The sequence below is a fragment of the Perna viridis genome, chromosome 10 (genome assembly GCF_037379345.1).
Source record: "Perna viridis isolate PV_CMFRI_1.1 ecotype Kerala chromosome 10, ASM3737934v1, whole genome shotgun sequence".
Lineage (NCBI taxonomy): Eukaryota > Metazoa > Mollusca > Bivalvia > Mytilida > Mytilidae > Perna > Perna viridis.
The window spans coordinates 1,631,430-1,638,612 of NC_142454.1; positions in this window are offsets into that span (position 1 = coordinate 1,631,430).

Below are 7,183 nucleotides of genomic sequence, written 5' to 3' on the forward strand. Positions count from 1 at the left end.
TGAATTCCCTCCCTCATACAATATCTAAATATATCCTCCCTCAATCCTGGAGATGTCGGTTTATTGCTGAACGAATTGATTTGTTTGTGTTTTTGGTATATTCTGCGGCCTGCTCTGTTGTCATTTGTTTCGCTCTAATTTCTGTGTTTTTAGGTGTGGCCTCAGCATAAAGTTTCCCTAATTTATCGTCCAGTTGTGTAGCTGTTATATTTGAGAAGTCTGTAATTCAAAAATACAAATTTATAAAAATCTAAATAAAAGTAGAAACACACACCTTGGAAAAGTCTGACATCCCATTTAGTGCTCTTTTTTGTTGATTTTGCTTGTTTTTTCTCTTTAAGTTCTTGAAGGTCCGTCGCCTTCACACTTTTGAATCTTTTTTTTTCTGTTGATTTACTAGAAGCTCAGGATTTGGAACATTGAAATTTTGAAATCTGTCAGCAGAAAAAGCCTTTTCTAAATCAGCATTTGCCTCACAAGAGGATGTGGAAGCAAAAATCTCTGTTGTTATTTCCTCAAAGGAGTTTTTAGGGTTAAAAAGGAAACTCAACACGTCTAAATTCCATTTCTTCATCAAAGGGAACATCAAAGGATGCCATTTTGTCAAAGGTAAACAAGCAGACGACGCACGAAAAAAATATTACAGAAAAAAAAACCAACACATATTTTTTTTATTTATTTAATATCACAACATAAATTCATTAATACCAGGTTAAATGTGCATTTTATACATAAACAATAATTTATTGTTACAAAAACGTTTCAACGTTACAATATGACTGAAAACGTTGTTTCGGATGTTGACAAACAAAAAGTAATTCCGTAAAAGGTGGGCGTGGCCTAAATAGCAAGTTAGTTTATACAATTGAAACAATGTTGATTTTTGTCAACAAACCAATCAAATGGCAGGATTCTCATCAAATTAAAATATTTAACAATAATAGGAGCAAAACAAACATGTTCAAGTTAATTAACATTTTATCGACAGAAGAATGTATGATAAATAAAACTTAAATACTTCCATATACATATGTTTCTTCCGATGACGACGATGGTGATGACTTGATGATGTTGAAGTTGATAATGATAATGTCTTTTAGACCAAACATTCAGCAACTATTAAGCTAGAAGAAAATGTTTACTTTTCCTAATAAATTCATAGACGTGTATAAAAACTTGGGGTTTTTTTCCCTACCACAGTTAACAACTCACAATTTCTGCTAGAAAGAAAATCGATGTCTATAATGCAGTTTTGAGGTAGTCATCTCAGATTTTTAAGTAAGTCATGTCTTGTGTCAGTATACCGGGGCATTCAAAGAAGTAATAATAAACATCTTTCTCGTGCCCACATTGACAACTACAATTATTAATGTTATTGATGCGAAAAAGTTCGAAATTCAGGAATGAGTGGTCCGCACGAGACATTAATCGGGACTTGAATATTATTAAGTGATTTTTGTTTTAGTTCACGTTTTTGGAATAGTTTCTGAATTTCATGTCGATATATCAAGTACATTCCATTCACGAATAGTGGATGGAAAGAATAATCAAGGGAACCAAGGTTATAGCGGTAATTAAAGAATGTAATCCAAGGACAAAGACCAGACATGGAAGACAGACATACTCAACAGAGAACATGAAGTAACTAAAATCATACATACAAAGTGACAAAAGGAAATGAACAACTCGGACACCACTAAAAACTAGGAGAATGGACCAGGTGCACCGGTAGGGTAAGCGTCCTCTGATTTTCTATTATACCATTATATCACTACCGTTTCTTAGAGGATATGTACTCAAACTTTGAATACTAGGGGTATAAGTTCGCATAAATATTCAGGAGCATCTCCATGTTTGACATTATAGAATAAATTGAGTTTTCTCAGCATTTTAGTTGATTTTTTGATTGGTAATTTTATGGATCTAACTCACAAACTCAAGCACCTGTATTTTGAATGTAAATAGTCATGGGAAAAAGTCACGGAGAAATTTACGTATATTAAAATGATTAAATTTTTTTTTTAAAATTACCAAAAACATCGACTGTAAATGATAAAAATTTATATTTCATACTGAAATTAAATATTTTATATCATATTGGTACACATGTATTTTGTTGTTTGAAAAGTTGAAAGTTTATTTTTTTTTTTAGAAACAATCAAATGAAAAAAACAAACTTATTTCATGAAATATGAATTTTGAAAACAAATTAATATAAAAATTAACAGTTTTTTTATTGGCAGGGAAGACATTTACTTTCATAATTTACTTACTTATAACATGTATTAAAAGAGGGGAAAGCCACATCTGTTTTTTGTTTTTTTGGGTTTTTTTTTTGTTTAATTTTTGTTTCAGTGACTTTATTATGATCTATTCCGTTTACCGTATTTTCAAGTGGTGTAAACTTTCATGTAGTAATTTTACATAAATGGTTTTAAATAGGTACTGACCTGCATGATGCTTTGTTGACAATATTTTAACATTAGACAGGGACTTTATATTACACTGTATTAGATAATAATAATGATAACAAAGAAATTAACTATAGATACATGATCAATAAAAATTTAGATACGACACTGTGTAAAATCCATCAATTCATATTATAGCAAAAACAAAAAAAAATACATAAAATGAGACAAAACTGAAATTTTGATTTGTTTATCATCAGAAATTGCACTCTTTAATTTAGGTACTATTAAGATCGAGTTACCTCCCTTTTCCGAGACGGGATACTAAAGGTCTCAGTATCGTATAGATTTCTCCATTGGCTCCAATGATAACGGTGCATGTTTCAATTTTTTTTTTTTTAAATTGAAAAGTTGATTCAAATAAACTTTCATACATATAGCATGTTTCAGGAAATGTTCAAATTTGATTTTAACTTAAAAAAACCTAGACCAGTCCAGGAATATTGGAAAATCATCAAACCTTGAAGTCAAAAGCACATGTTTTCTACTTTCACTTTGGTGTTGTTGTTGTTGTTGTGCTGCAGTACTCCCTATCAACTGGATATCCTTCCTCTTTCCTGTCTTTGAATCTGTAAATAAAAATCACACATTTTTTTGTACTTGGATACATCTTTAAATATGGCCAAAATTCAAGTTCAAAATTAAATGCAGCTGTTTCAAAAAATAAGAAAAAAAAGGAACTCTATTTTATTAGCCTCCATGTACACCCGCTCAAGAATATCAATACGATACTGGTACCTAAAGGTACCAGTATCGTATTGCATATCCCTGAGGCTGTGTACGTCAAAACATGGATGCTATAAAAATATAGTCCATTTTCTTTTTGCCTCTCTACAAATTAATGTTTTGTCAAAAATTATGAATAATGACTTATAAAATGGAGCAAACCTCACACTGTAAGATGAAGAAATTTTTTAAAAGAAAATCTAACATAATAACATAAAAATGTTCCACTGAAAAGATTGGTTTGGTGAGTGCAAAACGAAAGTGAAAGTGGGGAAAATGGCTATTTATAGTTCAAGACTACTTTTCTGTCCGATCTTCGTGGACTCACCCTATTTTCTTTGCGGGAAATTATTTTTTCACATGTCCTTAGAAATGCTACACAAGTGAAAGTTTTATTGAATCAATTTACATATTTTTAAAAAAATCCTAAAAATATGCACATTACTATAGAAGTCTATGGGAAAATTAATACGATATTGAGGCCTAAAGCACGAAACCGCAATTAATTTTCAAGTGCATTTCAATATACACATTTGAGCAGATTAAAAAAATTCCACCGGCGCAAACTGAATAAAACTTCTCTGGCCTAAAGATATGTACAAACAAGATTTTATATATAAATTGTAAAAAATTTTACCATCATTTTCTGAAATTAATACATATAATTTGGACATGGGATAAACATGACAAATGAACTGAGTTAAAAGTCCTAAATTTTAACCTTCTTCCACTGAACCAAATCACAACTTTTATTCAGAATCGATTAATGAAAAAAAATCCCATGTAATTTTAACCTATTTTCTACAAATTAGAGGTAAAACTTCAGCAAATAAGTTTCCAGTAAAAAAATGAAAAATGTGAAAGGTACCTACTACCAAAGTTGGAACTATATTCGTAAACCAAGGGGAATTAATTGTGTTCTCGTACCTATTAAAATACCCATTTTGAAACACATTTTCTTCAATACTTGAAAGCAAAATTTATCTCTCATTAAATTGATTATTTCAATATATTGATATTGCCAGAGATTGCCGAAACTACGCAGACTTTTTGTATCGCGCTAGAACTCTAACAAATAGGCTTCTGGAACAGAGTTATGTTGCTACAAGATTGAAGTCATCACTACAGAAGTTTTTTGGCCGTTATCATGAACTCGTGGATCGTTATGGTGTATCCATCAGCACCATGGAAACTGATTTATTCAACGGGTCATAGTTTTCCTTCCCTCGTTTGTCTACCCCGGACTTGACTTTTTATGAGCAACTCGGCGGTTGTTTCTAGAAAAGCAGAGGACGCTTACCCTACCGGTGCTCATTTACTTTTGTTACTTTGTATGTATGATTTTAGTTACTTTATGTTCTTTGTTGTGTATGTCTGTTTTCCATGTCAGGTCTTTGCCCCTGGATTACATTCTTTTGATTACCGCTATAACCTTGATTCCCTTCATTACTCTATTGTACTCATAGACATTTCTTGAAAAACATCTAAGAAATTCACCTCATATTAAAGAAGATATCAACAATAATCATTTTCAGCTCGGGTAAGTTGAGCTCGGTCTCGGGCTCGGGCTCGGGATACCCGAAATACCGACTCCCCTACGGACATTCGTTCTAAATCAAATTAACCTGCTAAAGCTACTATCGATGGTGTATAAAAAATTATGAGAAAAGTCAAATAAAAATGTCTGATTTATTCAACTATTATCAATCACAAGTTTATAAAATTACTTATTTTTAATGCGATTTCGTTACATTTTGAACTACGATATCGAAAACTGACTCTTTAATTTGCTTTTATTAGCGGGTCGGTCTATTAACAGGACAAGAAAAAACAGGACGGGGATTTTCATATACATTTTTGGCTTTAACTTTATTTTACTCAATGGAATTCAAAAATTTAAATTGATTTCTAAAGGAAAATAAAACTGTTTTTACATAGGTTTTTTTTTTTTTTGGATATGTCAAAAAATAAAGCGAAAATCTTGACAGGACGAACTTTTTTGACAAGAAAATGGCGATAAAAAGATTGACATGTCGGTGAGTAAAGTTCATTCTTTATAAAATGTGTCACGTCTGCCAAATAAAGTTTATTTATGCGTAAAGCTTACAGTTATAGGCACATTTTGATATAAAAAATATTTCATTTTAAGTCAGTTAAAGTGGAAAAATCTTGACAGGACGGACTTATTCTGTTCCATGAAATGTATCGCTTTTACGGGTTTCGGTAACAAAAATTACATACTTGTAAATTACTTCATGTCTGCCAAAAATATAGACTTAACATATTCTTAAAGCGTAAACTTCTCGATATATTTTGATATATATTTTGTTGAAATAACTTATGATATAAAATTCAAAATCTTGACAGGACGATCTTTTTGCAGCCGGAAGTTTGCAATTTCTTATTGGATGTGGGAACAAATAGTTTTCTAAACTATAAATGTCTGTCAAAAAATATTTACACATTCTTAAAGCCTATAGTAAATGGTATATTTTGATATAAAAATATTTTATTTTTGATTTAGGTAAAGGGGGAAATCTTGACAGGTCGGGCTCTTTGTGTTACGTGATTTGTGCAGTTTTTTACGGGGTACTGTAACAAAGCATGAAATATCTTAATTTCATTTAATGTCTGTCAAAAATATTTATCATATTCTTAAAGCTTATATTTATTGCTACATTTTGATGCATAGATTTTTTAACTTAAGTTAAAGATAAACCCAAACTCTTGACAGGACGAACTTTTTTCGGGTTGAAAAATCTTCATTTGCATTTATCGTCATTTTAATTAACTGAATTAAAACTATAATATACTTGTTAAATATTTCTTTCTAAAATAAATTATATAAGTTTTGAGTTTCCTTTGATCTTGCTCTATATATTTATTTATTTTTTTATTATTTTCATTTATTTAAAGTTAGTTGTTTTGTTTGTTTTTTTTTAATATTACGACATTATCAATTATGTTTTAACTGTTGTGGTTTCTTATCGAGTTACTTTGTGTTACCAATTAATTCAAGTGACATGTTGTTATAAAAGATTAACTGAATAAACAATGTCTAGTGTAATCTGTTGATGTATATTTAAGTAGGGCCATGTTTAGTACAATACCATGTTTATTTCAGGTTCAGCATCTGCACAAGATTTGTGTTTCCAAACACTACAGCTCTTGACCCCATTTTTATAGTCACAACCTACGATGTCCTCAATATCATCGGCCTCACCACAATCACAATTCATTTCTACAGTTGCTGTTTTTTGATTTCAACTTACCTACTTGACCCATTAGAGATTTAGGAATCATCCTAAACTCTCCCTTCTCCAAACATGAAATCAAATGGTCTCTAATATACTTTTCTTCGTACTGAATATGAGCACATCATTTTTCTATAGACCTTTTTTGCGCCGCCGTCCTCAGTTTTTATTCTGTCCAATAATGAGGCATTGGAACATACACAAAACCATCTCCAATGTAATGAAAGGATCAGATTGTAACCAAAACCAAAGACTTTTAAACTTAAGGGAATATTTAGGACGCTTTCGTCCATACTTAACTTCGACTCCTGGTAGCTTAGTTTTGTAATGTATCTTCGAAAATTTAATATCGTATGTGTAAAAGACCGCATACTGTCTCTCAACCATGAGTACTTGTCACATTTCCAATCATCTACATTACAGCTACGAATAACATAAACCTCACCTCCTTTAGGTTTAGCAGGTGGCAATGTATTCACTTTAGATTTGCCAGGGTTGTTAAGTATAGCTAGAATCCTTTCCTTATCTAACTCAGTATCACTTGTCATGTATGATATAGGTCCACTACCAACAACCTTAGCAGAAACGACCTTAGCAGAAGTCACCTTTGAAGAAGCAACCTTAGCAGAAAACACCTTAGCAGAAGTCATCTTAGAAGAAGCAACCGTAGCAGAAACCACATTAGAAGAAGCAACCTTAGCAGAAACCACTTTAAAAGAAGACATGATTAAA